Source organism: Miscanthus floridulus, chromosome 18, assembly GCF_019320115.1.
Source record: "Miscanthus floridulus cultivar M001 chromosome 18, ASM1932011v1, whole genome shotgun sequence".
Taxonomy (NCBI): domain Eukaryota; kingdom Viridiplantae; phylum Streptophyta; class Magnoliopsida; order Poales; family Poaceae; genus Miscanthus; species Miscanthus floridulus.
In genome coordinates, this window is record NC_089597.1 from 70,841,152 (window position 1) to 70,859,251 (window position 18,100).

The 18,100-nt window shown below is 40.9% G+C and overlaps 1 non-coding gene across 1 annotated transcript; it reads left to right on the forward strand.

The window, feature by feature from the left end:
• The first annotated feature begins 16,990 nt into the window (after window positions 1-16,990).
• Window positions 16,991-17,097, forward strand: LOC136524914 (small nucleolar RNA R71). The gene has a single exon (XR_010776262.1). It is a non-coding gene; the product is annotated as a small nucleolar RNA R71 (small nucleolar RNA).
• Window positions 17,098-18,100: the final 1,003 nt, after the last annotated feature.

Consider the following 18,100-nt stretch of genomic DNA (forward strand, 5'->3'; position numbering starts at 1 on the left):
AGTAGAAGATCGAAGCCCTTGATCCAAAAAAGCCAACGAAGGAGTATCCTACTCCTCTGTAGGCTCAGGTGCTACTGTCGGATATCGGTATTAGGGATACCTAAAGAAGGGACTTGCCTAGATAATCAAGGATGTATTTCTATCTTGACTGACCCCTGTAACACCTCTGGTGTTTTGACCTAGCACTAAAACTTGACATGTCATCATGTGCATTGCAAAGCATTCATAAAGTAGAAAATTTTTGAATGCATTTACTAAATAAGCTTTATTTCATAAGTTGTTATTTTATGTGATGTGATACAAAACTCTAAATAAAGATCATGACCACAAGGGTCAAATTTCATGTGATCATGTGAGACCATGTGTCAATTGACTCAAATAACCCTAATGGGCCATGTTACTAGGTCAAAAATCAAAGTTAAGTAAAAAGGTATACAAATCAAATTTGAATTCAAATTCAAATCATAAAAGTCCTTTTTGCCCCTTTTGTCTAATTCAAAATCCATTTGGAATTTGGGGGTGTGACAAAAGCAAAGTTGAAGCTTATTTTATAAGGATCAACTTTGGTATTCAAAGTTTTTAAAGTTTACATATAAAATTTGGAGTAATTTTGAAATGATTCAAATGCTCAAATGCACCCCAAATTCAAATTTCAAAATGGAGCCAGAATTTGAAAATGTTCATTAAATCAAAGTTGTAGAGTTTGAAAAGTTGGGCAACTTTCATTTTTGGAGATTTTCAACTTCTTTAGAAAATTTGTGAGTAATTTGCAAAATAAACACAGTGGCAATTCTGTAAATAATTCAAAAAACAAAACCAGGCCGAGCGCCACCTCCCTGCTTGCCGCCGGCGCCACGCAGCTACCGCCGCCGATCGTTTTTTCGCCGCTTTCTCATGCGGTGACACGCAGCAGGCTCCGTGGCGAGCTCGTGCGTGAGCTGTCGACACTGGACGCATCATTCTCGGCTATAAATAGGAGCACCACCACCGTCATTCTCCTTTTTCCCCTCTGCTTTGCTCCGCCACCGATCAGCTCCGCCGCTCGCCATAGCCGCCGTCGAAACACGTCCGTCATGCCTAGCTACACCAGTGTGATCGCCTCGACCTTGCGCTCCTCTTTGGCTTGCTCGCATCGCTTGGGTTGGCCGGAATCGCCCGACGCAACGCGTTCTTCCCCGTGACCGGCTGGAGCTCCGCCACCATCGACCTCACTGTGGCCACGTCGTTCCAGCCCGTCTCTGTCTTCGCCAAGCACGCTGACGTGATCGTGGTGAGCTCCTGAGCATGATGCTTGCTTTGCTTTAGCCTCTACTGTATCATAGCCGTGGTTACGCCATGCGCTGTCGTGCCCGCGCCGCCATGGCCATCGTGAAGCTCCCTCCGGTGCGTCTGCTGCCGTTCTGAGGGCTGGGATGGATTTGCATGGTGGCATAGGTCATGCTGGTGCAGTCCATCTTGTCGGAACCTCCCTACCGGCGCGTTTTGCTGGCCGGAGTTGACAGCGCCACCGTATGCTCTGTGTTGTGTCACTGACGAGCGGGACCGGCTGTCAGTGAGAGAGAGAGAGAGAGAATAGTGAGATTTTGTTATCTGTGAATTTTGAATAGTGTAGCAAATTTGGAAATTTTTAGGAAAATAATTACAGCTCTAAAAATTCTAAAAATTTATGTGTAGCTTCTGTACATGTTCTAGTATGGTTTAAAATTATGAAACCTTGAAATTTGAATAAATTTTTAATGTTCAAAAATTCAGTAAATTAATTGATAAATGCAATTTCCATAATTTTTGTAGGCCATTGTATAACTCCAAAAATTATGAAATTTATTTTGGTACACTAATTTGTCATGAGGAAGCTTACATAAAATTTTGAGGTCATTTGGAACAAGTTCATTTTTGGGCTTATTTCCAAATTAATTCAAAAATGGATGAAAGTAAACCCTAAGTGTTAGATTAGTGTTTGATCTTATTTTGGTCATGTTTTGTGACCAGTGGGGTTTCAAGATCATTTGGTCAAGTCACTTGTGTGGTCCTTGATGGTAGAATTGCAAGTTGGTTTTGTTGGCTTGCAACTGTACCGTGAAGGAAAGTTGTATTCAAAGTGTTTTTACATTTCATGCACCATGAAAGCATCATGTTTACATTATCATCATGTTGAAGCATATGCTATTATTTCATGTAGAATCCGAGAGTGAAACGATTCTAGTTGAACAAGTTGTGGAAGAATCCTCGGTTGTCATAGGATTCGATAATTGTGGTACTGATCCGGAACCCGAGATCGTCAACAAAGGCAAGCCCTGGTTTATGCATTAAACCCTTACCTTGTTTACTTTGAAAAGTTTATCACCTATGTTACTTATTGCATTAAGTTGATTTAACAAATGTTTCCTACTTGATGCATTGCCTACCTTGATAATTGTTTACCATCCTTGAAGATGTTTTCATTTACAAAGGCGTAGTATGCTTAGTATGCTTTATGGTAGGTTTTCAAAGTAAAAGTTTCGATACAATCAAAGATGGCATACTAGCCAAAGAAAGAAAGAAGATAGAAAGAACCAGAGACTAGTCGGGTGACTTATCTTGAATGTTGGGTAATGTTGCCGACTATGTCGCTTAAAGGCCACTCATTGTGGATCTTCTGAACGAGACACTTTGTAGTACTGGTCACATACTCCGGTAAGCCTACTTCGGCTAATCTGATATTAAGACGAATGCCCATGCACTGGGAGTGGAGAGATGGTGGGAGTAGTGTGTACCCTCATGGCTGGAATGTGGCCGGATTTGAGGCGTGCTGTGCTCTCGGGTGGCATGGAGACGGCTTAGTATAGGAGGATCCGGTAGCAAGGTTGATATATGCAAGATTAAGTTCTACATATGTCGTGTGATAAGGAATCCCCAGCTGGGACTTGAATCAATTTGAATTGCCGGTGCTCCGCGGATATGGAGACTCGTTTCATTATAGAAGCAATGTACGACTGGTGAATTACTAAAACATGAGAAAAGAATGAATTGAGAAGGATTGGAATTTGGGAAATGTACATTTAGTTTGAGATAATGAATTAAAAGGACTTAGGGGTAAAACCTGAAAATAGGTTCAAGAATAGTAAGCTTTTGGCAAAGAACTTTTGAATCTTGCTACATCCTTACCTTGCCCCAACTCCTGCATCTCTAAAGTCTTTCACCCCCTTTACATCGGGTTAGTCTTGTTGAGTACCTTTGTACTTAGGGTTTGTCAACCCTTGTTGCAGGTGAGTCGCATGCGCAGGCTTGTTTTGGTCCCTACTGCATGTCTGTGTTCGAAGTCAATGATGATGAGGAATGATGAATGGCCTTTGGACAAGGCACTAGTTTGTATGATAAATAATGTTAATGTAATATTATCCCGCTACTATGGTTGTATGACACTTATGGTATTGTAAGTTTGAAACAACTGGTTTGGAAACTATGTTATCGTAAGACTTCCGCTATCTTTTACTCTGATGTATATATTTGAATAAACTGTTGTAATCTTAAATAAACTGTTACCGCTATCTTTTACTCTGATGTATATATTTGAAACAACTGTTGTAGTCTTGTTGAGTACCTTTGTAATCTTTTACCGCTATCTTAAATAATGTTAATAAACTGTGATTGGGATCCTGTTCGAAAAAGATTCATGGATGATTCAGGTTTCCCGAGGACACCCGACAGACCTGTTAAGTTGTTGGGAACTCGTGTACGCTATCAGAGGTCTGTTGAGACAACGATAGATGCACGTGGGCTCGATTTCTTAGGAGGTTCTGCCACAGCTGGTATTAGAGTAGTTCCTATCTAAGATCATTGTAGGTTACTTTGGAAAACCTTGAAATTGATTTGGATCAAAGATAGTAAACTTGATATTTTAGAGTTCAAATTTCTTTCTTCTTACCTTTGATCTAGTCTAAATCTTATCTTATTTGAAAGTTCATGGCGGATAATATGATTAGGTTTGTCCTATGTATTAAAAATCTAGTACTTATGATTATATAAATCTTTTGTACCTAGATTCGTAAGATCGATTCATGCATCATGCTTGAACACCTTGCATAATAATTCCCCTTAAAATGGTTGGGTAAGTAATGTCAATCCCATTCTTGCTAACCTCGATTATCCTCTAGCTATTCTTATAGTCCTACCCTAATATCTATAGGCTATGGCAAAGACCAAGATAACCGCACGCAAGTCCACCAGACCTCATGGAGTCCCTCATCACCAGTTGGCACCACGAAACCATGAGCTTGGTGAAGGAAGTGCCAATGCCCTAGGAGATGAAGGATCTTCAAGCAACACCACCAACATCGAGAACCTTACCAAGGAGCTCAACACTCTTTGTCGAGCTCATGCCAAAGATCAAGAGGAGCTGGCAGAAATGCACAGGGGCATCACCATGACCATGGAGCTGCAGAATGAAGCCTGGACACGAGAGGATGCGGCCAATGAACGCATCCATGAGTTGGAGTTCTACGTAGAAGACCTAGAGATGGACAATGCCATTCTTCATGAGAATGTTCACATGCTGTACGATCAACTTCATCCTCCTCATGGGGATGGTGAAGTTACATATGAAGAAATGATTGTGAATCCAGGAGAAGTCCATGATGAAGAAGAGGAGGAGGATCCGGAGGAATTAGTGTACTTCTTAGATGAAGATGAGGTTTTGTCCGGTATGGACATGGACACCGATGACTGAGAGCTTGGAGTAGTAATAGTTCCTTTACAGCTTTCCTAGTAAACCAGGGTTGTCTTGTGGGATACAAGACATGTTATTTAAATAAGTAACCCTTTGTAGCATGAAACCTTTTAACTGCTTTCAATAAATAATAATGTAAATAACCGTGTCTCTCTAACAGATGCCTCATCCTATCACCCAAGCTGGTGCTAGTGGCTCACATGACAATGATGATATCCCAAATCCTCCACCAATGCCTCCGACTATGGTAGATGCCATAGCCGCACTCATCAATGCAACGGCAGAGAATGCTAGGTTGTTAAGGGAATTGGCTCAGAACCAACAAGCACTACACCCTAATTGTGGCCGCCGTAATAATGGAAATGACGAGTCAACCTATGTTGATTTTACTGACACATGTCCGCTTGTGTTCTCTAAGGCAGAAGAGCCTTTAGAAGTTAACGATTGGCTTAGGACAATAGAGCAAAAGTTTGAGCTAATTCACTGTACCGAGATTCAGAAACCAAGGTTTGCAGCACAGCAACTCAGAGGAGCTACTGGTGCCTGTTGGGCAAATTTGGTAGCGGTACAGCCCGCTGGTCACTAAATCACCTAGAGGGAGTTTAAGGATGCCTTCAAGGCGCACTATATTCTAGATGGTGTGATGACCATGAAGTTAGAAGAGTTTTTGGCCCTTAAGCAAGGGGAGCACCCGGTGATGCACTATGTTGGGCGCTTCAATCACCTGTCACAGTATGCTATAGAGTATGTGAATACTGACAGGAAGAAGAAGAATCATTTCCTTAGAGGCCTGAACACTAAACTTCAGACCATGATGGCAACTTGTGGCAACGCAACTTATCATGAGATAGTCAATATTGCTATCACTTCAGAGGAGAATTACCGCCGACACAAGGAGGCGAAGAAAAAGAGAGTATCTGCTTTCGGATCGTCGAGTGGAAAGCGTCAAAAGATAGTCTACCATCCTCGAAATCATGGTCGTACGCCATTCCGCCCACAACAAGGCCAAAGTAGGCAGCAAATCTTTATTCGCCCTGCAATTAATACGCCTTATCCTCATCAAGCACCGCAGCAGCAAAATAATACAAATAATGCAAACCGCACTGCTACTCCCCAGAATCACAATTTTCCATGTTATAATTGTGGTAAGCCCAGACACTTTTCCCAAGAATGTCCGTATCCTAGGAAGAATAATCCTGATGCACCTATAGCCCCTGTTCCTCAAGCTCAGAATCAGTACAAGGGCAATGCTCAGAACAGTCAGAAGGGTCAGGCTCAAAAGAAAACTAGAAGGGTCTTCTATACTCAGGTGGAATCTATTCCAGAAGGAGAACTAGTAATGATGGGTATGTTTCCCATTGCTAAGCATCCTACAATTACCTTATTTGATTCTGGTGCATCCCATACATTCATCAATCGTACATTTGTTGTGAAGCATGGGATATCTATTAGGGAAACAAAAGAACCATATCATATACAATCGCCCGGGGGACGAATTTGTACAAGGGAGGTAGTTCAGCATGTACCTATTGAATTGGGAGGATATGAGTTCCCTACTAATATGCTGATATTAAAGGATCAAGATATAGATGTGATCCTTGGTATGAACTGGTTAACCCAACATGGGGCTATCATAGATGTCCTGCGTAGAACCATAAGGGTAAATGCACCTGGCAGCAATACCCAACTTCTCATCCAACTTCCCTTTCCTAAGAGTACAGTTGAAACAGTCTGTTCAACTACTGTTGAAGAAGCTGAGAAAATTCTAGTGGTATGTGAATTTACAGATGTCTTTCCCGATGATCTGCCTGGTCTGCCACCAGACCGAGATGTAGAGTTTAGGATTGATCTAAAACCAGGAACGACACCTATGTCTAGAAGAGCATATAGGATGCCACCCAAAGAACTAGCAGAATTAAAGATTCAACTACAAGAGTTGTTAGACAAGGGTTTCATTCAACCCAGTTCCTCACCTTGGGGATGTCCTGCTATCTTCGTGAAGAAAAAGGACCAAACCTTAAGGTTATGTATTGACTATCGGTCATTAAATGAAGTCACCATAAAGAACAAATACCCCTTACCCTGAATTGATTTGCTTTTTGATCAACTTGTGGGAGCTAAGGTGTTCTCAAAGATAGACTTGAGATCAGGCTATCACCAGATTAAGATCAGACGAGAAGATGTGCCGAAGACAGCGTTTACTACCCGATATGGTCTATATGAGTATCTAGTCATGTCTTTTGGGCTGACCAATGCCCCGACTCATTTCATGTACCTGATGAACTCAGTTTTCATGCCCAAGTTGGATAAGTTTGTAGTGGTGTTCATTGATGACATTCTTATCTATTCTAAGAGCAAAGAGGAACACATGGAACATCTCCGCATTGTTCTACAAAGATTAAGAGACCACCAATTATATGCCAAATTCAGTAAATGTGCATTCTGGTTAGAAGAAGTATAATTTTTGGGTCATGTGTTATCTGCTGAAGGTATAGCTATTGATCCGAGCAAGGTAGAAGAAGTCCTTAACTGGAAAGCACCTACCACTATTCATCAAGTTCGTAGTTTTCTGGGGTTGGCAGGGTATTATCATCGGTTCATCCCTGACTTCTCCAGAATTGCGAAGCCGATTACTGGACTGCTGAAGAATCAAACTAAGTTTGTATGGTCAACAGAATGTGAGAAGGCCTTTCAAACATTAAAGAAGTTGCTGACAACTGCACCAGTATTAGCACAACCTGATATCGAGAAGCTGTTTGATATCTATTGTGATGCGTCTGGAATTGGTATTGGCTATGTTCTTATGCAAGAAGGCAAAGTCATAGCGTATGCTTCTAGACAACTCAAGAAGCATGAAGAACATTATCCCACCCATGATCTTGAATTAGCCACTGTTGTTCATGCACTCAAGGTTTGGCGACATTATTTATTAGGCAATATCTATCATATCTATACGGATCACAAAAGTTTGAAATACATCTTCACTCAGTCAGAGTTGAATATAAGGCAAAGAAGATGGTTAGAACTTATCAAAGATTATGACTTAGAAGTGCATTATCATTCGGGCAAGGCTAATGTGGTTGCCGATGCCCTGAGTCGCAAGAGTCATTGCCATTGTCTGACTATGAAACCTATGCAACGAACATTGTGTCAAGAGATGGAGCATCTGAATTTACAAATCATAGAACAAGGTTCCATGTCCAATATTGCAGTTGAATCCACTATCAAAGATCAGATCGTTGCTGCTCAATAGAAAAGTAAGGGTATAGCCCATATTAAAGATAAAGTCAGATCTAGAAAACCAACATGTTTCACTATTGATGAATCCGATGTCGTATGGTTCAAAGATAGATTGGTAGTACCTAAATGTCCGGAGCTGTGAAAGCAAATTCTTGATGAAGCTCATTCTACAAGATACTCCATTCATCTAGGTAGCAACAAAATGTATCATGATCTGAGAAAGAGATATTGGTGGACCAAAATGAAAATAGAAATAGCTCAATATGTGGCCAAATGTGATACTTGTTAGAGAGTCAAAGCGGTACACATGAAGACTGCAGGTCCATTACATTCATTGCCAGTTCTATCTTGGAAGTGGGAAGATATCTGTATGGACTTCATCGTGGGATTGCCTAGGACATCTGCAGGCTACAATTCAATATGGGTTATTGTTGATCGCCTAACCAAGATAGCTCATTTCTTACCGGTCAGAGATAAATATTGAGTGGAACAGTATGCAAAGCTTTATCTTGATAGAATCTTTAGTCTGCATGGGGCACCCAAGACCATTATCTCTGACAGAGGGTCATTGTTCATATCCAAGTTTTGGAAAAGTCTACATGAGTCTTTGGGAACTAAACTTATCCGTAGTTCTGCTTATCATCCACAAACAGATGGATAGACAGAAAGGGTAAATCAAATTCTTGAAGATATGTTAAGAGCCTGTGTCCTTTCCTATGGTGCTAAATGGGATGAATGCCTTCCCTTAGCTGAATTCTCATATAATAATAGCCATCAAGAGAGCATTAAAATGGCACCATTCGAAGCATTGTATGGCCATAGATGCCTAACACCTTTAAATTGGTCAGAAGCTAGAGAACGTTGGTTCTTTGGACCAGATGTGGTCAAGGAAGCTGAAGAGAAAGTTAAACTCATACAAGCCAATATGAAGGTAGCTCAATCCTGATAGAAAAGCTATGCTGATAAGAGAAGACGACCGCTAGAGTTCAAAGTAGGAGATCATGTCTACCTCAAGGTATCGCCAATGAAAGGAGTTCATCATTTTGGGATTCGGGGAAAGTTGGCGCCCCATTATGTCGGTCCTTTTGAAATCCAACAATGATATGGACCGGTCGCCTATCGCGTCAAGCTACCAGATCACATGTCAGCTGTGCATGATATCTTCCATATATCTCAGTTAAAAAAGTGTCTTCAAGTACCTGACCAAGTGATCGACTTTGGTGATGTAGAACTAGAACCTAATTTGACTTATGCCGAGTACCCCATTAGAGTCTTAGATCAGAAAGATCGAGTCACTCGAAGACGTACAATCAAGTTCTACAAAGTACAATGGAATCAATACCCTGAAGATGAAGCTACTTGGGAGTCTGAGGATTACTTAGAAGAGAACTTTCCTGACTTCTTTGCTTCTATCTAGTTGCAATACCTTGTCTATATTGTAACTTGCCTTGTTTGTCAAAAGAATGGAAGAAACCCTCACTAGTAGCTTGACACATTTCCTTTTCCATTACTTAGCCTTAGGTTTTAAATCTCAGGACGAGATTTCTTTAAGGGGGAAGGGTTGTAACACCTCTGGTGTTTTGACCTAGCACTAAAACTTGACATGTCATCATGTGCATTGCAAAGCATTCATAAAGTAGAAATTTTTTGAATGCATTTACTAAATAAGCTTTATTTCATAAGTTGTTATTTTATGTGATGTGATACAAAACTCTAAATAAAGATCATGACCACAAGGGTCAAATTTCATGTGATCATGTGAGACCATGTGTCAATTGACTCAAATAACCCTAATGGGCCATGTTACTGGTCAAAAATCAAAGTTAAGTAAAAAGGTATACAGATCAAATTTGAATTCAAATTCAAATCATAAAAGTCCTTTTTGCCCCTTTTGTCTAATTCAAAATCCATTTGGAATTTGGGGGTGTGACAAAAAGCAAAGTTGAAGCTTATTTTATAAGGATCAACTTTGGTATTCAAAGTTTTTAAAGTTTACATATAAAATTTGGAGTAATTTTGAAATGATTCAAATGCTCAAATGCACCCCAAATTCAAATTTCAAAATGGAGCCAGAATTTGAAAATGTTCATTAAATCAAAGTTGTAGAGTTTGAAAAGTTGGGCAACTTTCATTTTTGGAGATTTTCAACTTCTTTAGAAAATTTGTGAGTAATTTGCAAAATAAACACAGTGGCAATTCTGTAAATAATTCAAAAAAACAAAACCAGGCCGAGCGCCACCTCCCTGCTTGCCGCCGGCGCCACGCAACTTTCGCCGCCGATCGTTTTTCGCCGCTTTCTCGTGCGGTGACACGCAGCAGGCTCCGTGGTGAGCTTGTGCGTGAGCTGTCGACACCGGACGCATCATTCTCGGCTATAAATAGGAGCACGCCGCCGTCATTCTCCTTTTTCCCTCTGCTCTGCTCCACCACCGATCAGCTCTGCCGCTCGCCGTAGCCGCCGTTGAACCACGTCCGTTGTGCCTAGCTACATCAGCATGATCACCTCGACCTTGCGCTCCTCTTCGGCTTGCTCGCATCACTTGGGTTGGCCAGAATCATCCGGCGCAACGCGTTCTTCCCCGTGACCGGCCGAAGCTCCGCCACCATCGACCTCACTGTGGCCACGTCGTTCCAGCCCGTCTTCGTCTTCACCAAGCACATCGGTGTGATCGTGGTGAGCTCCTGAGCATGATGCTCACTTCGCTTTAGCCTCTACTGGATCATAGCCATGGTTACGCCGTGCGCCGTCATGCCCGCTCCGCCATGGCTAGCGTGAAGCTCCCTCCAGTGCGCCTACTGCCGTTCTGAGGGCTAGGATGGATTCGCGGGGTGGCATAGGTCGTGCTGGTGCAGTCCGTCTTGTCAAAACCTCACCACCGGCGTGTTTTGCTGGCCAGAGTTGACAGCGCCGCCGTATGCTCTGTGTTGTGTCACTGACGAGCGGGACCGGCTGTCAGTGAGAGAGAGAGAATAGTGAGATTTTGTTATTTCTGAATTTTGAATAGTGCTGCAACTTTGGAAATTTTTAGGAAAATAATTACAGCTCTAAAAATTCTAAAAATTTATGTGTAGCTTATGTACATGTTCTAGTATGGTTTAAAATTATGAAACTTGAAATTTGAATAAATTTTTAATGTTCAAAAATTCAGTCAATTAATTGATAAATGCAATTTCCATAATTTTTGTAGGCCATTGTATAACTCCAAAAATTATGAAATTTATTTTGGTACACTAATTTGTCATGGGGAAGCTTACATAAAATTTTGAGGTCATTTCGAACACGTTCATTTTTGGGCATATTTCCAAATTAATTCAAAAATGGATGAAAGTAAACCCTAAGTGTTAGATTAGTGTTTGATCTTATTTTGGTCATGTTTTGTGACCAGTGGGGTTTCAAGATCATTTGGTCAAGTCACTTGTGTGGTCCTTGATGGTAGAATTGCAAGTTGGTTTTGTTGGCTTGCAACTGTACCATGAAGGAAAGTTGTATTCAAGGTGTTTTTACATTTCATGCACCATGAAAGCATCATGTTTACATTATCATCATGTTGAAGCATATGCTATTATTTCGTGTAGAATTCGAGAGTGAAACGATTCTAGTTGAACAAGTTGTGGAAGAATCCCCGGTTGTCACGAGATTCGATAATTGTGGTACTGATCTAGAACCTGAGGTCGTCAACAAAGGCAAGCCCCCATTTATGCATTAAACCCTTACCTTGTTTACTTTGAAAAGTTTATCACCTATGTTACTTATTGCATTAAGTTGATTTACACAAATGTTTCCTACTTGATGCATTGCCTACGTTGATAATTGTTTACCATCCTTGAAGATGTTTTCATTTACAAAGGAGTAGTATGCTTAGTATGCTTTATGGTAGGTTTTCAAAGTAAAAGTTTCGATACAATCAAAGATGGCATACTGGCCAAAGAAAGAAAGAAGATAGAAAGAACTAGAGACCAGTCGAGTGACTTATCTTGAATGTTGGGTAATGTTGCCGACTATGTCGCTTAAAGGCCACTCATTGTGGATCTTCTGAACGAGACACTTTGTAGTACTGGTCACATACTTCGGTAAGCCTACTTCGGCTAATCCGATATTAAGATGAATGCCCACGCACTGGGAGTGGAGAGATAGTGGGAGTAGTGTGTACCCTCGTGGCTAGAATGTGGTTGGATTTGAGGCGTGCTGTGCTCTCGGGTGGCGTGGAGACGGCTTAGTATAGGAGGATCCGGTAGCAAGGTTGATATATGCAAGATTAAGTTCTACATATGTCGTGTGATAAGGAATCCCTAGCTAGGACTTGAATCAATTTGAATTGCCGGTGCTCCGCGGATATGGAGACTCATTTCATTACAGAAGCAATGTAGGACTGGTGAATTACTATAACATGAGAAAAGAATGAATTGAGAAGGATTGGAATTTGGTAAATGTACATTTAGTTTGAGATAATGAATTAAAAGGACTTAGGGGTAAAACCTGAAAATAGGTTCAAGAATAGTAAGCTTTTGGCAAAGAACTTTTGAATCTTGCTACATCCTTACCTTGCCCCAACTCCTGCATCTCTAAAGTCTTTCACCCCCTTTACGTCAGGTCAGTCTTGTTGAGTACCTTTGTACTTAGGGTTTGTCAACCCTTGTTGCAGGTGAGTCGCATGCACAGGCTTGTTTTGGTCCCTGTTGCATGTCTGTGTTCGAAGTCAATGACGATGAGGAATGATGAATGGCCTTTGGACAAGGCACTAGTTTGTATGATAAATAATGTTAATGTAATATTATCTCGCTACTATGGTTGTATGACACTTATGGTATTGTAAGTTTGAAACAACTAGTTTGGAAACTATGTTATCGTAAGACTTTCGCTATCTTTTACTCTGATGTATATATTTGAATAAACTGTTGTAATCTGCAATGACTGTGATTGGGATCCTGTTCGAAAAAAGATTCGTGGATGATTCAGGTTTTCCGAGGACACCCGACAGACCTGTTAAGTTGTTGGGAACTCATGTACGCTATCAGAGGTCTGTTGAGACAACAATAGATGCACATGGGCCTGATTTCGTAGGAGGTTCTGCCACAACCCCTATGGGACGGTCTCTATCTCAACCAACTACAAGGGAATGGGCCCCATGTCACCTGGCCCCAAGGGTACAGGAGTCATCTTGCCCAACACTATGGACCCAGGCTCTGTCTCACCTGACCCCTTGGGCATGGGCCCCGTGTCTCCTGACCCCAATGGTACCGGAGCCATCTCGCCCAACCCTGAGGCCACAGGCTTTGTCTCGCCCGACCCATGGGGTGTGGGCTCCGTCTCGCTCGATGAGGACCCATACCACCTCCAACCACTACAGGTCTAAGGGTATGACTCCAGCGTCAAACTTCTGACACCAGGATGGAAGCGGGCATGTCTTGATGTGACCCATGGCTACATCAGACCATGCCCAAGGTTCGCATCACTAAGAGTGATGGGTGTATGGTCGTTGTGCTGCCTAATCCCCATACAGCCGCTGACAGGCACGTCGGTTCACCATGCCGTCCACCGAGATAGGATGGAACGCCATGACCAGTTCATGATGTCGAGGCATGGCACTAGTGGTGAATAGGAGCCCAACCTGGAGCTATCCCCGTCACCATCTACAGCATCGGTAGGAGCCACATGAAGGAGAAGAAGGACATAGGCGGCCCTAGAGGCCCTCTTCTCCCTCGCTTTTCCCCTTTTCTCTCTCTTTCCTCTCTCTATAACATGCGCCTTCCCCTTCACCTATAAAAGGGGAAGCAGGACACCCCATGAGGAGGAGGAACACATAGCTGAATAAACCCTCAGCACTCTTCAATCCTTCCACTAGAGACCTAGGATCCGCTCCTTCTCTCGCTCGTTTGTAACCCCTATGACAAACTAGTGCCGGTAACATGAGTAGCAGCAGACTGGATGTAGGGACATTTCGCCTGAACCAGTATAAATCCTTGTGTCCTTTGAGCACACCATCTAGGCCAAACATGCGATACAAATTTACTAGCCGGTAGTTCGAAACACTGACAGTGGGCTTCTCTCTTTATTTGCTTATTTTGTGCTTTCCTGATTGCGCATTTTGACTCTATTCCCATGCATTTCTTGTATGTGTCCTACAAAACAATGATTCTCTAATACATGTGGAACTAGGTCAATTTAAGTAACATATGTGTGTGAGATATGCTAGTTCTCCTCATTTTTGTGTCTTATTTGGCGATCGAATTTGGTCAATAAGGACCGCCAACAAGATCCCCCAAGCTTACCCTTGCTTGTCCCGAGCAAGAGCTAAGACATTGGTTGTTGATCAAGAGTTGCTTCAAAGCCAGTTACATTTCACAAGTTACCATGTCTATAACGAAGTATTCTTCCTTGATTTAAAGAACTTGCCTTTTTATCCACCCTTTTACCTTGATCCCTAGGGGCATGTAGCTTTTCCATGTCTTGGGTAGTTGCAAGATAGAACGGTTTCATAGAATCGCTAGTCATTCATTCCTTGATCGACTTTCTTTCTAGAGGTTTTAGGAGTTTTGTAAAATAAAAGTTACTTCCTCAAATGATTCACTTGATCGCTCATTTGTGTATGATCCTTACCAAAGGCTTTTGATGTTCACCTTCTTTTTATTCTACCTCTAAAGGCTTTTTGTGGAGTTTTAGGTAGGGATGAAAGAGAGGCATACTTGCATCACATAATATTGCTAAGTCAAAAACTGGATCCGAGGAGATGCAAGTCATACACTTTGATCAAGAATGTGCAAGTGTGTAGAATTTTAAAATCTTTCCTAATTCTAAATATTTGTGTACTCCTTTGAATCATGACTCTCTCTTTTTGATAAATGCCTTTTATTTAATATTATGGGCTATCTTTATTTCTTTCTTTTCTTTTCTTCATGTTCTTTGGCATCTATATTTTTTTCTCATGTAGTTTTTTGGCATGGACATTTTTTTCTATTTATTCCTTTCTCTCTTTTTTTAGCATAGCCCATACTTTCTTTGGCACATGAAAACTTTAGAGAGAGACTCATGAAAAATGTGAATGGAGTATTTATTTGTTGGATGGAAAAACATGTTTTTGCGTAACTCTCAGTGTAAGAGTCAGTTTTTTATTTGTGGGTGCACGTGAATCTTGATCATGGGTGCATGACGAGAATCTCAATAGGGGTCACAAACAATTTGACAAAGCTCAATGCAATAACAAGTAGCATATGACTAAGGTTTTTCATTTTATAATGTCATATGGCCTTGGTAGGAAATTATAATCATTGAGGAACTTTTCATTTTAGCATTTTTTGGAAAATAAAACTCTAGATGTCAAGTTTCTCTAAGAACAAAGTCATAGCAAATTCTATTTGTACTATATCATAACTCACAACTACTTAGAAAAGGATCATGCATTTGCAACCCACAAGTTTCAAGTTTTAGGATGAGACATCTTTAGCCAACAAACTTAAATCTTGGGGAGTACTAAGTTATAAACTAGGCACAAATGAATTATAAAATAGAGTAACTATTCATCATTTCAACAAGGAGAAACTAAACATTCTTACTACACATATGTGGAGTGAAATAAATATTTTATTTTATTATATTTTTATTTTATTATTTTTATCATTTTTTGGAATTTGATAATATTTTGATTTTTTAAGTAATGCCAGATATAAGGTACCTCTGCTTCGGCTGCTTTTGTTAAAATGCAGAGGCAAACTCAAGGGTTGATTTTATTATTATTATTATTATTATTATTATTACTATTATTATTATTATTATTATTATTATTATTGTTGTTGTTGTTGTTGTTGTTGTTTTTATTATCAAGATTCACCAAACAAGTTTTCATTCCTGTTGTCATCACAAAGACTTACCCACATGAAGTTGATAAATTCCTACAAGGGTTAGTCCATATGATCAACCACAATCTACACTAGTAGTTTTGGTTCAATAATCAAACTCGACTCCATATCTAATTTGATTAGGGTAGGCTATATAACCTAAGCACCATGCTTAATTTAGAAAGCCTATGGGAGTATGATCATCACATTCATGACCAACGCCCAAACCAAAACATACCCGCATAAAGAGAGGAAGCATGAAAGGATAACTAAGATTCATCCAACAGAGGTGAAAACATTTAATGGTGAACAAGAGAACCATAAGTTTTTTTATTCTCTCTTTGTGTTTTTTATGCAAGGTAATGGAAAGTGGTGAGAGTGCAAGATACACGTTACCTTGTGGGGGTCCTCCCCCAAGCTAGCTCAATGCCTATGGTTTGGGGTTGTACCCCTATGCTTTTTGGCTTTTCCTGCATGGTTAGGATATGGTAGATCATGAGTGGGCTTACCATCCCTCGTGATTACCGCATTAACATTTTCAAATGAAATCTCGGGTTGCTCCAGTATTTTTTTTTCAAAATCATTTGTAGGAATTGCAGTAGCAATTTGAGCTAGTTGGTTTCCAAATATTTTATTAAGGCTTAATTGAATTTTTAAAGAAGAGGTTAAGCCTTCTAGGTTTGAATTATTGTTTTCCAAAATTTTATCATTAGAGGCAAGCTCATGGTGGACGTGATTGGTTGTTCCACCCGTTATTACCTCCTTGTGGACAGAACCCATTTTTTAAGGCAAAAACTATGGGGGAAGTCCCCACAACACTTCTGTTGATGTAGGCGTCATCCTCATGGGTCTCAGGGCAATTGTTCCATGAATGTCCACTTTCACCATAGACCTCCCATGTCATATGCAAGTCCATGGCCTTCACAGTGTCGTATATTGCCTCCTTCTAGGCACGCTCATCAAGACTTTTTATTAGATGGTCCATTTTTGCAGCAAGCATATCCATCTCCTTCATGGTATGAATGCCTTTTTGTTGTTCATCTCAGAGCCTCTCATCACCCCACCATTGATTGGATACCATTTTCTTAATGAGAGCTGTAGCTCCATTGATGGTGAGTGAGAGGAAGGCTCCTGCAGTAGTGGCATCGATGTGATCCCTTGATATGGGTGTTTACCCATCATACAAGTTCTAGAGAACGAGCCAATTGTTCTATCTTGTGGTGTGGGTATTCTTGGATGTATTCCTACAGCCTCTCCCATGCCTCGAGAATAGATTCCATGGAATTCTGCTAGAAATTTGAAATTCTTCCCCTTAGGGTGTTGGTTTTGCCCATGGGGAAGAATTTTGCAAGGAACGTCGTGGAACATTTAGCCCACGTGTTGACAGCTTCCTTCTCCTTGTAGAACCACTTCTTTGCCTTCCCCATGAGGGAGAAGGGAAATAGATGGAGCCTGATGTTCTCTGGTGTGACATCCTTTATGATGATAGTGTCGCACAGCTCGAGGAAGTGTTGAAGATGTGCATTCACGTCCTCGCTAGGCAAACCACAAAAAGGGTTTGCCTACACCATCGTGATCAGCCTGGTCCTGAGTTCAAAGTTGCCATTACCGATGTTGACAACGGGTCCAATGGGCACATTGGCAATAGCGTGGATGGAGTACTCGCAGAGCGACTTTTGGGCCATAGCGGTAGTAGCGGATGGTGCAAGGGTGACTGGTTTGTTTATCAGCGGAGTGGCAAAAGAGGAAACAGTATGGGACCGATTCTTCCTTAGGAGTGCCTCCGGATTTTCAGTGAAGCTTGTCGGCAAATCAAACTAGTCTAATAATATCCTATTTTCATCCACAACAGGAGGAAACAAGCAAAGTTATCTTGTTATGAGCAATGGCTACTACATGTCACACCCCAAAATTTTTGATTTTGGGTTGTGCATAGAAAACACTAAATAAAATGAATTATTTCAATATTTGGATAAAATTTACCAAGTTTAGTTTGAGCTAGCGCAAATTTAGTTATAGAAAAAATGTGAATTTTCAAAGTTTTCTAATTTTGACGGGTGTTTGGATGATGTGATGTTTGCTTGTTACTTCTTTGTGTGTTGAGAGTGAGCAAAGTCTTTAAAATGCTTTAGTAAGGTCGATTTTTCTTCTCCGGCACGCCTTTATCTTTTTCTACAATCAAATTCTTTGTTTCTCTGCTCAAGTTTTCATTGGGAGCTTCCTAAAATCTTTTCTTTGTAACGCAAATCACTCATTTCAGTTCCTCGTCCGTAAATCAATTTCTACAAACTTTTCGGGAAATTTTCTAGCTTTTTTTGTAAC